This window comes from Trachemys scripta, chromosome 2 (genome assembly GCF_013100865.1).
Source record: "Trachemys scripta elegans isolate TJP31775 chromosome 2, CAS_Tse_1.0, whole genome shotgun sequence".
Lineage (NCBI taxonomy): Eukaryota > Metazoa > Chordata > Testudines > Emydidae > Trachemys > Trachemys scripta.
Genome location: NC_048299.1, coordinates 169,260,482 through 169,273,029, shown reverse-complemented (window position 1 = coordinate 169,273,029; position 12,548 = coordinate 169,260,482). Strand labels below are relative to the sequence as shown.

General features: G+C 40.5%; 1 protein-coding gene across 6 annotated transcripts in view; it reads right to left on the bottom strand.

Moving 5' to 3' along the window:
* The window catches only part of RREB1 (ras responsive element binding protein 1), a 142,146-nt gene that overhangs the window by 114,521 nt on the left and 15,077 nt on the right, over window positions 1-12,548 (bottom strand). The gene's annotated exons all lie outside the window — the stretch shown is intronic.

Genomic DNA, 12,548 nt, shown 5'->3' with positions numbered 1-12,548 from the left:
AAGGTGTCCGATCCTCTTCTTTCACATTGATATGACTCCACTGACTTTAATGGAGTCAATCCTGATTTACACTCCAATAAGTAAGAGGAGAATCTGACCCAAAACGTTCAAAACATTCCCAGCTGACAGAAAACTGTACCCCGCACCCCCAAAATGCTCAGCTCAAGGAAGCTGTTGGCTGAGTGAGGCCACTAATATTTCTATAAGATTCTTCTAGTTTCCTGCACTAAATCTATTTTCATCACCAAATACACAAAAAGATAAGATTTTAACTATGCACACATGCTACTTATTTGAAGGCCATGTTTGTAGGGCAGTGTTCCTCAAATTTCACTCATTTAATTTATAATGGGTATGGGGGCTTTTTTGTTTGTTTATTTTTTAATTTTTGAAGATTTAAGGTAGGGATACAACTTTCTGCTGAGTCATAATCTTTACATAATGTTTTCTACAAAACAAAAATCAAAACAAGCATTGAAATAATTTAACTAAAATGTTCTTTGGCTGGGGATGGGGGATCAGGTGTATTGATTAGCATAATAATTTTTTTTTACAAAATAATAAGTACTTGACCACTTGCACCTGATATTTCAAAAGTTAGTATGATGGCAGGCCTTGCTTTGTGTTCTGATTACTGTTTCTTTGATATCTCAAATAATTAAATCATTGCAATGGCAATTTACCTAATTTTCATTGCTCAGCTGTTCAGTGCATATGTTACTTTACAGAGAATTCAGTAACACTATATCATCTATACAATTAAAAAAATAAAATAAAAAGCAATCCAAGAAAATCATCATCTAAAAGGATCTTCTAAACCCAGTTTCTAATAAGGATGATTTCCCATCATTTTTTCATGGGAGATAACATCTCTTTTGCTCTTTGGGCTCCATATTGCACCATTAAAATTAATGGGCATTTTGTCATTGCTATATAGGAGCAGGCCCAATTTTGAACGAAGTCGTTGAAAAGTTAATTTGTCATTCTCTGAAGTAGTGTGTCAGGGCAGAAAAATCAGAACAAATCCACCATAACCAACAGACATACGTTAAATTACACTTGAACACTTTTACTTCAATGAAAGATAAAAGGAGAAAAACCTGCTTTTTTATACAAATCTGCCCTTTTAACAAATTGTAGTCAACTCTGCCTCTTGTTAAAATAAAGAAAAATCTACCATCCTTTTGACCTTGGACTTGTTCATTTCATCTGTCTCTCTCGGCACATGCTCTTTGCTAACCATTCAGCATGCTCCGAGGCCTGATAAAAGTGGTTAATGTTTACTGAAACCTGCGTATGAACTGTACTAAACCAGATAGGGGGAAAAGAAAGGCAAAGTTCTGCTAACAGCATCCATGACCAATTTAAAAAAAAAAAAAAAAAAGTGCACACATTTTACTTCTTAACTAAGCCTTTTCACTGCCAAAATACAAGTATCAGTAGTCAAGGGGAAAATAAATAAATGAAAAAGAACAAGAACTTTAAATCCATCTCTTCAATTGTTTGAGAGAGTTAGTCACTGATACTGCGAGACTCATACTCAAAGTTCTATAAAAAGGTAACAATTAAGTTTGTTTTCTAGAACACATAAAAGAAAAAGGAAAATCAAGTATTGGTGACTGTGGCCTACTTTCTGTGGATGCATAATTTAACCCAAAGTAGAGGTTTTAAAAACATCTACGTGTCCAGAAAGGCTTAGCAGAATTATTGAATTCCTTTTTCCAGTTCTTCTGTTGGAAATTTTATACATCCCTGCTTTAACAAAACCTTCTAAACCTCTTTTTTGTCGATTTCATAGGGGAGAACAGTATTATTTTGGCTGTTCAAACAAACTACAAGGTTTAACATTTCAGCAGCTGCCTGAGCACACATTAGTTAAGAAGGGAAGTAGGGCCTTCTTGTAAAGTGCTTATCTTCACTCAAACACTTTTAAAATGTGCATTTTAAAATATAATAAATAAAGTATTTTTGACAGGCTTACCTCAACAGTTTTGGTTTTATTAACATATTGGGTTCATGCTAAGAAATATACATCACCACTCTTGTTAGCTTACTGACATTTTGCATGTTACTTCTTTAAATGCCCATATTTCTATCTTTTTACAGCTATTTACATCGCTCCCAGAAAACAACTCACCACCTTGAATCTTTTCTGCCACCATTGTCCTTTTGTCAGAGCAGGATGCTCTCAGGTGCTTAAAACCAACTTTTTTTTGTACTAAAGGGCTGCAGTAGAACCACAGTCACCTTGGAAACAAACATCATCCACTGTTTGCAGAGCAAACAATGGTACCTTTTCAGCCAGTATGAGGCAGGCAGGGCAAGGGGCAGCCAAGCAGTTCTGGGACTTACAGGAGTGTTAACATATTGCATTCATTCAGTGCGTCAAAAAATAGTTCAGCGCTAAAAGTGAGGCTCTCTCAAAGTGAGAGCCTTTGGCTGCAAACCACAGACAAGCTCATAAGGCTAAGAAGGTCAAACCAGTCTCCCAGTTCAGTGACAAACTCTCTTTTCATAGATAAAGGCAATTAAAAAATAATTGTTAGATTGACATCTTATGCACCAGGCAAACTATTTATCTGGTTTTATTCAACAAAACTGAAGTGTTCAGCTTTGAAGAAACACTCACTGAAGTTTTATGAACATGTCAAAATATTTTTTAAAATTATTTACCTAGGCCTACATGGCTTTCCACTCAACATACAACAAGCCTGATTTTCAAAAGGGCTCGCAGCAATGTCTGGCTGCTCAGTATTTCTGAAAATCAGGCCCTAGAGCCAAGTGTACAAATAGTAGGAGAAATGGGGTACAACCGAATTCAGTTTTTGAAGCATCATGGCCCATTTGACTATCATGGCTATTTTGTAGACGTGTAAATAATGTACACAAACAAGTATTTGACCTTACAGAACAAGAATGGCTAAAACTATGAGCAGTTTTACAACAGATTAATTTTCTTCCCCAGTGGATTTTTCTCTCCTGTTGTGATAGGTAAAAGCAAATACGGTGTACTTAGAAGACTCAATAAAAATGTGAATCCTAAAATCCTCTTAAGAAACATGTGCTACTTATGATTTTATTTTATATTTTTAAATGCAGGGCAAATTATTTTAGTGTTTAAAGAGAACAGGGGACTGTGGAATAATTAAGTTAGTAATTATGCACTTAAGTGCAACAATCACTAATGTATTTTATAGCACCTCCACAGCAGCAAACACCTAATTAGTCTAGATCAACAGGGAACTAAAATCCAACTGCCAGCATGTCTTTCAGGTCTTTCAACACAGGAATGCAAAGTACTATGAAAATACCACTGTTTAACTTGTATGTACAAACTAACACTCCTCTAACTCATGAAGTAGGGCAAACAAAATTCACCAATTTTGAGAACTGTGCTGAAGTGATGGGATGGGCATGGTGTGAAGGTGAAATGAATTAAAACTACATCTCTACCTCGATAGAACGCTGTCCTCGGGAGCCAAAAAAAAAAGCTTACCGTGTTATAGGAGAAACCGCGTTATATCGAACAAGCTTTGATCCGCCGGAGCGCGCAGACCCGCCACCCCCCGGAGCACTGCTTTACCGCGTTATATCAGAATTCATGTTATATTGGGTCACGTTATATCGGGGTAGAGGTGTACGTGGTGTTATACAGGTTTCCACATCACAACAGAAAAGTTTCTACAAACTTGACAGCTCTTTGGGAACACATTCTTATTTCTTGATGCATGAGGAATTTCCTTTGGCAGATAAGAATTAAAAAGATTTAAAATCCACAACAGCAAATTATACCAACCATAACATCAGGAACATCAGTGCTTTATTACTAGCCAGCACAGGAGTGTTAGCTCCTGTGTCTCTCTACCTCTGTCTTGACTGGCAAAATAGGTGTGTGCTTTTCAATCATCCAGTTGGCTTAGCAGGACCGAAAAGCTCTCTTAACACTTCTTAGGATGTAGAGGCTAACACAGTTGAAGCTGTGCATGGCCAGTTAAAATGGCTTCCAATGTGTCAGCCTGAATCTTAACAAGCATCGAGTGCTTTTTCTACTGAGTTTAACTAACTCGATTGAGCTCAACTGAAACACTCCCTTTTTCACCTGTCAAGACAGAGGCCTTGGCTACACTGGCAATTCACAGCGCTGCACTTGCTGCGCTCAGGGGTGTGAAAAAACACACCCCCCCCCCGAGCGCAGCGAGTGCAGCGCTGTAAAGCGCCAGTGTAATCAGCGCCTGCAGCGCTGCACGCTCTCTCGCAGCGCTGCAAGCTATTCCCCTGGCGGAGCGCTGTGAATCCACTAGTGTAGCCAAGGCCAGAGACTCGCTATCTTGCTAATTGCAGAGTCATAAGGAAGAGGACTTAACTGGTATAAAGTGATTCACATTCACCCATCCTTTACTTACAGCTACAAAACAAAGAAAGCAAGCACATGACTGAAAACAGAAACAACTCGAGGATCTTATTCCATCCTTATGACATGCTTCCAACAGTCATCTGTATGAAAAATAGTGTTAGTTCTAGCAGAATGAAGGGATCATTAAAACGTCTCTAGCACTGCCACATCATAGCTTTAGAAAGAAAAGGTGGGATGAGGTAATATCTTTTATTGGAGCAACTTCTGTTGGAGAGAGAGACAAGCTTTCTAGCTTAAACAGAGCTCTTCACACAGCCCAGAGCTGAAGAAGAGCTCTGTATAAGCTTGAACGCTTGTCTCTCTCACCAACAGAAGCTGGTCCAATAAAAGATATTACCTCACCCACCTTGTTTAATTTCCTGGGACTGACACAGCTACAACACTACTGCATACATCATAGCCTTGGATAGAGAATGATTTCTTCCTACAAATCCAAGAAGGCTACTTTAGCATTAAGGAGTAGCGAAAACTGTTTCACTGATTTAACTGGATACTCTTATTTCAGAATAAGGCTATGTCTACACTAGCACTGTTGTTGGTAAAACTTCTGTCAGGATGTGTGTGTTTTTTCACTCCCCCAATTGATGTAAGTTTCACCAACAAAAAGCACCCCTGTGGACAGCGCTATCGCAGCAAGAGATGCTCCTCTGCCGACATAGCTACTGCTGCTGCTTGGGGGTGGTTTAATTATGCTGATGGGAGAGCTCTCTCCTGCCGGCATAAAGCAGTTACACAGGAGATCTTACAGCGGTGCAGCTGGAGAGGTACAGCTGTGCTGCTGTGAGATCTGGAATGTAGACATAGCCCAAGACTGGCTTTTTGCAGTTTAGCTTGTGTCACTTTGGAAGTGGTTTAAACTAAACCCCCAAAAAGCTCCTCTTATTCTGGAATAAGAGTGGACAGATGGGGAGTCTCTCTGTTTAATTAAACCAGCATAACTGGAAAAATTTCCAGTGCAGACAAACCCTTGAGTTTCTTCTTTTAAAATATATTGCTGAAATGCTTAGCAAGTGAAAACGGCAAACACATGTGCACACAATATAAACTCCAAGGAAATTCAGTGCCCTGAGTATTCTTCATGTTTAAAAAAAAAAACTTCCCTGAACTGCAACTGAGCTGCAGAAGCAGCAGTTGCCGCTGAAGCACTACCAGCCCTTCCCCCCCGTAACCATCCCCACCCTCCAGGAGCTATCTCAAATCCTCAGGCTGTGTCGACAGCCAGCTGACAGAACTGTTTAGTCAGCAACTAGAGAGAGAGAGAAGCAGCCATTCTCTCCTCCATCACTCCCCTGCTGCCTTCCCTCATTACCTTTCTCTTCATAAACAGCTAGCAGAGGAAACATGCTCTGTTCTACAGCCCCTCCCTCCCAAACAATGTCCATTAGCAGTTTTGTTAGCAACTTATCTAACTTTCCGTGTGGCTTTTTTTTTTTTTGAGCTTTGTGTAACCCTCCTTCCCCACCCCACCCCCTTAAACCAAGCAAGAAGAGATCCAGAATTACAGCTTCAACTGTAGCAACTTCCTCCATCTTCTGTGAGAATATCACGTCAGGGAGCTCAACATGTTTCACTTCCTTTCTGAAGCACAATAGCCAGGGCCCCAGGTGCCAAGGTTAGCTTGTCCTTTTCCTTTCTGAGAGCTGATTTCCAAGTTCTTTTCATACTAGTCTCTCATCAGATACAAAAAGCTTGAAACCATACAAAATTACTACTCTACAAATAATTACTTTGCACTTTTAAAGTGCATTTCCTCTGGTGCAAAGTGCTTTATAAAGGATTATCCACATTTTACAGAGAAGGAAACTCAAGCCTTGTCTATGCAGAAAAGTTGAGCCACCTTAACTATACTGGTATCATTAAAGCTGTACAATCACTCTCGCACAGAGGCAGTATTACGGGGATGAAAGTGCTTATACCTGTATAGGTTATTCCCATAGAGGAAGCGATGTAAGTTATAGCAGTATACCTGCACTCACACTAGGGGCTGTATCAGTATAACTATATCTGGTTATAAATAAATAAATACATACATACATACACCCCCCCACCCCCTCCTCCCATATAGTTATACAAAACTGTGTGGAGATCAGGCCTCAGGAACAGAAGTTAGGCAATTTGCCCAAGGCTACACAGCAAGCCAACAACAGTCATCAAAACAACCCAGGTTTCCAGACTCTCAGACCTTTGCTCTAACCCCTAGTGGATACTGTCTCCAAATTTGAAAAAGCACATCTAAAACTTAGCATTCCATAGAAATGAAATGTAATTCTTGGGGAATATATGCCCTGCAGCTCAGGAAAAAAAGGCAAAAGGCAAACACTAAATAATCAATTTAACTGATTAAAGAAAGAGTGGAACCAAAACAGCTGTTCTTAGTAACAGTTTTTAACAGAAATGTCTATTTTTAATATTTAAAAAAATTGAACAGGTAAGTGAAAGGTATAATTGCTCACACAGATGGTGCTAAACAAATTTTGTCTTTATGTCTTTGTATTCTGGAATGCAAATTCAGGCCTTCTGGTGCTGAACTGGTTTTAAGGAACTGGGTCTGTTTACTCACTTGGCAAAACAGTCTAATTCTCAACATTAGTAGAGGTGGGAAAAGGGAGAAACTACTGCTTATATACTTCATGAACTATGCATGGTTTATATCAAAATAACATGACCCAAAACAAAATATCCTCCATGTTAAAATGTCTGAAATGAACTACCATTTAATTTTGCATCTATGAAGCAGCCTCTCCTTCACAATATAGTCTGTTTTCATGGGGAAAGAAAAAACCAAAAAACCCCACATACATCAGTTATTGGTCTCACACTGTATGTAACTGTAGCTTCGACTTCTATTAATCTCAAAATGTTTTTTCTAGAAAAATCACGGTATTTAAAAAAAAAATCTTCTGTATATCTACTCATCATTGCTGCTTATATCAGAGATGTACAAATTATTGAAGCAAACAGAAAAATCCTCCCCTCCCCCCACCCACAACAACCAACATACTAGAACAGTGGTGAAGATTCAACTTAAATTTCATAGAAGCCATGGAAAGAGTTTAGGACAGAACTTCTTCCTAACTTACTCCTTTGTACTAAAAGCACTGCAGTACACATGCTACACAAGACTGCCCAGAGCAGCAGAGCCTATAGACAGGCAGCTGCAATATCTACATATGAAGAAGGTGCGTTTAGGATGAAGGTTTTCTGGTTTTAAACCATCTGGCCCTACGTAGTTATAAAATAAACTTTTAGAAATTTGGAAACAAATGAACCTTTGTGATATAATAATCCTATCACGGATAGTCTAGGTCAGGGATTGGCAACCTTTGGCACAAGGCTCGCCAGGATAAGCCCCCTGGCGGGCCGGGCCGGTTTGTTTACCTGCTGCGTCCACAGGTTCAGCCGATCGCGGCTCCCGATGGCCGCGGTTCACCGCTCCAGGCCAATGTGGGCTGCGGGAAGTGGCGCGGGCCCAGGGATGTGCTGGCCATCACTTCCCGCCGCCCCTATTGGCCTGGAGTGGCGAACCGCAGCCAGTGGGAGCCACAGTCGGCCAAACCTGTGGACGCAGCAGGTAAACAAATCGGCCCGGCCCGCCAGGGTGCTTACCTTGGCGAGCCGCGTGCCAAAGGTTGCCGATCCCTGGTCTAGGTCAATAATATGCAGGCTTCAACACTTCTCCATACTCCATGTTTTATTACTACACTTAAACTGCACTAACACAATTCATGAAGCACATTATTGCTTCAAGAGAATTATTGCACTCTTATATTCAGGTGTTCAGTGTTACTTGGCTTTTAGCACACCTTAAGTCATGCACCTTATCACATGACCTTAGATGTCCAACAGTTGCTCAACGAGTTACTCTTAGAGATGGCTTAAATGAACTGTTGATACAGAGGACAAAATTCTGCTCTTGGTTACACAGGTTTACTTGGAGTAACTGACTTGAACGAAGTCACTCCAGATATACCCTGGTATAGCCAAAACTAAACTTGGACCACAATCTTTGGTAGTAAAACAAACAAAGATGTCCGGGGGGGGGGAGGGAAGTCTTTTTATGACTTACGTATAACTTAAACAGATTGTCACATGGACATAAACTTAAAATAAAAGAAGAAACTACTTAAAAAGCAATTTTCAACAGCAATAAAACTTCTGTATTCCACCTGCTAACAAAGAGATTAGTATCTGAGGAGTGATGGTGGTGATTGGGTGGGGGAATGGGATGGTGATTGGGTGGCCAAGGAAATAATAGTGAGGTCACTAATTCATCATTATGGACTTCCTGGATATCAAAATAGAGAAAGAAAGCTATTTTGTCCTGCCCTACAACCTAAGTATAAAAGATAAGAAAAAGGCATCTTCAAGAACAAAACAATTCTAGCACCCAGAGAAATCCATTTAGGATTTTTCCCTACTGTAAAAGTGCCTCTAAGATTCTGACTTATTTCATCAGCACTGTTTGTCATCATATATCCTGCTGTGTATTCACCTCTGACTAGTGAAGAAGTTGTGTGAAATAGCAGCTTGGAAGTCTCAAATGGAAGAAGTAGTGAACCCGTATAAACGCCTTCAACTAATATGTCTGCCTTTCTTTCGGTGTGCTACCAGCATTAAATGGTAAGAAAGCACCTACCAACTGGTGGAAGTCAGAGAGGAAATCCGCAATTAACTTTAATGGAGTTGCAAGTCAGAATACAGATGGTTTATATCAAAAGTTTAACAAAGCACCTTATAAAAAGGGATGCACTGTACCTGCATGACATAGCAAAACCACCCTCCAACTCCATGGCTGCAAAGGTTCATGCCCCAGTAGCAGAACAGATGTGGTTCCTTTGCACAGATGATGGCATTGGGTGACCAACCCAGCACAGGGTGTACAAGCATACACCACAAAGCACAATTTAGCAGAAGCTCCCTGCAGTGCAATAAGGAGCTATTGGGATGCACAGCTGTGTGGATTCCATGGCCTATCCCAAGCAACAGAGGCATGCTGGAAGGCTAGGTCAGTGAGTTGAAATAACCCTGGTAGAGTGACTCTGGGACTTGGGCAGTGAGGGACAGTAAGGGGTAGGAAGGCATCCTCTTTCTCCTACAGCCCCTCAACAAAGATACCCAATGTTCAGCCTGTTACTCAGGGACAGGATGCCAGGGGATTTGGCCATGCAGGTATGTTCTTGTTTCCTGGGTTGCAGCTGTTAGATAAACAAAAAAAAACATCTGGTTGTCTAAGTTACATACCTTGAGAATAATGCAGTTAGCACACAGCCAGGGTCTGCTTTCACATTGTTTTTTACATCCTGGAACTCAACTGTCACATACAGTCACTCCTGATTACGCATATGAAAGCAGAAGTCAAGCCCACAGTCCAAGTCCATGCCAGTTTAGGGCTCAATTCCTTAACCCTCACGTGAACTACACAACCCTCAGGAAAGCAAGTACACAGAGCACTGCCAGAGTGCCTTAAGACCAATCTTGAATCCAAAAGTTAATTAACTGATCATACCAACAAGCATGGTTGGCAACTTAAGTCAGGATCCCCTAAAATGAAAACTTCACTGCATTTAGCTGATCCTTCACTTTATTTAACAGACATACCTTGTACTGTAGATGCTGGGCTACCAAACTGGTTTTACATAGTGAAAATTCAGCCTCCACTATAAAGCAGTACAATGTCATAATTATAGCTGGGACCAAATTCTGTTACTTTTAAAGGCATCTATAAAACACTTTTAACACTAAGAAACTGAATATAGCCATTATATCCAACAAGCTGAATACGAGAGTAGTATCCCGGGTTTAAAAAACAAAACAAAAGCAAAAAAAAACCAACAAAAAAAACCAACAGAATTCTGTTTTTAAGTGTAACTATTTTCTAACACCCAGTAAAGGCCTTTACTACTCAAGAGACTCAGACACCCAGACATTAAAATGTGCACTATTTACAGCTAAATGCCAAGCTTTAGCAAGATTGACTAAGCCTTTTCATCAACCCAAGGCAAACAGGGTATCATGCAGTATATGGTGTATGGGTTAAGAAGAGACTTTAGAAGCCAATGCTCCTCTTCTGGTTTATGTCAGCATTATAGAGTGCAGAGCACTTTTCATAAGGAAAGGGTTTTCCTCCTGGTGACCTGGCCAATACGTCTCTTCTCCCCCCACCTTTCACTCTAGAGGTGGCTGCATTTCTGTAGCACATTATATCTATACAGTTGTAAAGCACTTTGGAATCCTTCAATGCATAAGGGTCTATAAAAATAAATGGGGTTATTTGGATAGTGTGAAAAGCAAAATAATTTCCTTTGGAAAACTTTCTTATTTGTTCCAGTCCCAAAGTGTGCGAATTCCCTTATAGACCAGAGAGACAGGTCCCTGCCCCAGAGACCTCAAAGATGCCATATACAAATACGCTGAGCAATTATAAGCATAATGGGATGGCAGTAGGAAAGAGTTATAGCAATAAACCTTTTTTAAAGCAGGTCAGTGCAATTCCTATGCCAAATTTTTAGACCACAGTAGATTGGTGAATCCTGGCTTCCATTACCTGCAAATACTCAGGTATTTCTCGCCTTTGATGAGACTAACTTTTTATAGCTAGTATCACATGGATGTCGATGGTGTCCACAGGGTAAATGCCTATTGTCTCTGGCCAAGTTTCATTCCGTAGGGTTCTAGTTGTGCTTGGAGAGCTTCAGGCTACCATCGGGGAGGGGGGAGAATACTGGGTACACCAGGGATCGGCAACCTTTCAGAAGCGGTGTGCCGAGTCTTCATTTATTCACTCTAATTTAAGGTTTCGCGTGCCAGTAATACATTTGAATGTTTTTAGAAGGTCTCTTTCTATAACATTATAATATATAACTAAACTATTGTTGAATGTAAAGTAAATAAGGTTTTTAAAAATGTTTAAGAAACTTCATTTAAAATTAAAATAAAATGCAGAGCCCCTGGAGCAGTGGCCAGGACCCGGGCAGTGTGAGTGCCACTGAAAATCAGCTTGCATGCCGCCTTCGGCACGCGTGCCATAGGTTGCCTACCCCTGGGGTACACTATTCTCGTCAATTAACGATACCTCTCAGAGGGAGGGCAGGGATCAGGAATCACTCAAATCATTAGGCCCTTGATCAATTATCCATATCCTGATGTTAAAAGGCTGTCCATAAATTACATAATGCATAGGGGTGTCCTTAATTCTGTGTGTTTGTCTTAGAGTTACAAGGGGGGAGGGTGGGTGGGATGGGGTGAGTCTTGAAGAAACAAAACAAAAACAAACCACCAAAAAACATGTTATGTAATTTATGGACACCCCCTAATGATTGTGCTATCTTCCTGTGTCCAGTCTGCCTCTATTGGGCAAATTTATTGAGATGATGGTGGAGAGAGAACCCAATGCTGTAGCCCTCAGCATTCCTGGATGTCTGACTATGGACTTGTCTTCATTAGGAAAAAAAAGGTATATTTTTAACACATATTAAAATCCCAGCATAGACAAGGCAAGTTGTAGTTTTAACTGGTGTCAGCTGTTCAAGGTAAACCCTTGACTCCACCTAAGCTTTAACTCAACCAGTTCAGCAGCTGTTAAAAGCTGCGTGCCTTGTCCACTCTGGACTTTTAGAAGAGTTAGTTAGAAAGTTGGCTAACATGTTCTAGCAACATACCTTTAAATCCTAGTCAGGACAAGACCAAAGATTACCTATTACTATCATCTTGCTTGTTTTGCAGCTATTCTGAAGGCTCCATCTTGCAGTGTTCTATTTCATTACTCCTACTTTTCAATCTGTATCTGTAAGCTCTTTGGGACAAGGGCAGTGCTTTAGTATGTGTCTCTGTACCACCTAGCATCAATCCTGATTGCAGCATCTGGTTGGTAATGTAATAGGCACTACTAAAAATATTGAACAGCAGTCACTGTCTCGTTCCGTGGTTTCAGTGATGCAATTTGAGATAACATACGGTAAATATGGGCACACACCTCTACATCTATTTGTTCAGACCTGGACAGTGTGCTGACTCCATTCTTGTGCTCTGTGCATCAGTACATTAAGTCAGCTGAAGCATTCTCACTCAAAGTCGCTACATCTGAACATCAAGGGGAGCTGTTGGCCTGGCTTTTCCAGCAGAGGTCCATTAACTC